We start from the raw sequence: 1737 nt of genomic DNA, 5'->3' as shown, positions 1-1737 counted from the left end.
GTTGTTCCGCTGTTCGGTCAATTTGCATATTACGCTTTTATTATATAGGATGCCATTTATAAGGGTAGCAGGTTGGAACATTCAATACAGAGTTAGTTGTTATAATTTGTGCTGTAAACAGTTTGCCAAAATCCCTCTTGGTAGAATTATTTCTGCATATCAGAATATGTAGATAATTGAAACACTAAAATAAGACCGGTCTAGCCAGAGTTTGCTAGTAATGATTACAAATGTATTGACTATACAATATGTAATAGACTAATTCATGCATCACATGCTGGGAACACAATTCACTCTTTGAAGGAACACACAGGTAAACCTTGTGTGTGGAATGCTGGTTTCTTCTGTGAAATATTATAACATAAGCCGTTTACTAAGGAGCTCATTGGAACATTCAATAAAGAGGGAATAGGAGTCCCATTTAGTAGTTATAATTTGTGCTACAAAGTTTGCCAAAATCACTCTTGGTATGAATTGCTTCTAAGAATGTTCCAACACTTCACTACAATAATTACAGAATACACAGCTAATTGAAACACTAAAAGTGGACAGATCTAGACAGTTTGGTCATAGCGTTTAAAATATACTGATTTTATGATCTGTCATAAAAAGGGTTGAGAGTTGCCAATAACTTGGTGACAAAAATGAATCTCTCTTCATTTGATGCATTTTAACTAAGTCATTTTACATGAAAAACCCAGATTATAATTTGACTTCTTTGGTACATTATTTATGTAATTTTTTCAATGAAAAAATTGTAAGGGATCCATTAAAATACCATTATTTGTATGCATATAGGCATATAAAGATATAAAAAAATAAAATGATTGAGTTTTTAACTATAGCTTTAAAGTATAAAATTTTCAGTATAAATACTATATGTAGCATTACATTTATTAAGATGAATGGTAACAACTTTTAAAAATCAATTGAGCCCTGGCTGGTTTGGCTCAGTGGATAGAGCATTGGCCTGTGGACTGAAAGGTCCCAGGTTCGATTCCGGTCAATGGCATGTGGTTGCGGGCACATCCCCAGTAGGAGGTGTGCAGGAGGCTGCTGATCGATGTTTCTCTCTCATCGATGTTTCTAACTCTCTATCTCTCTCCCTTCCGCTCTGTAAAAAATCAATAAATTTAAAAAATCAATTGAAAATCACGTTGTCTATTATCTTGTGCATATTCCTGAATGTCTCTATAGTTAGTAGCGATTATGTAATTAGTATAACTATCTACATTAATAACCTGTAATAAAAAACATACCTTTTCCTTCAGACCTGTGACTTCCAGACAGAAATATAAAGTGTTATTATTTTACTAGAGGCCCGGTGCACAAAAATTTGTGCACTCGGGGGGGTCCCTCAGCCCGGCCTGTGTCCTCTCGCAGTCTGGGACCCCTCGGAGGATGTCCACCTGCTGGCTTAGGCCCGATCCCTGGGGGGATGTCCACTTACCAGCAGGGAGCAGACCTAAGCTGCAGTCGGACATCCTTAGCGCTGCTGAGGAGGCGGGAGAGGCTCCCGCCACCACCGCTGTGCTGGCAGCCATCAGCCTGGCTTGTGGCTGAGCAGAGCTCCCCCTGTGGGAGCTTACTGACCACCAGGGGACAGCTCTTGCATTGAGCATCTGCCCCCTGGTGGTCAGTGTGTGTCATAGTGACCAGTCATTCCCAGTTGTTCTGCTGTTAGGGTCAGTTTGCATATTACCCTTTTATTATATAGGATAGAGGCCTGGTGCATGG

Source organism: Myotis brandtii, unplaced genomic scaffold, assembly GCF_000412655.1.
Source record: "Myotis brandtii unplaced genomic scaffold, ASM41265v1 scaffold1612, whole genome shotgun sequence".
Classification (NCBI taxonomy): domain Eukaryota; kingdom Metazoa; phylum Chordata; class Mammalia; order Chiroptera; family Vespertilionidae; genus Myotis; species Myotis brandtii.
The sequence above is the reverse complement of the archived record's forward strand: the minus strand, read 5'-3'. Positions refer to the sequence as shown.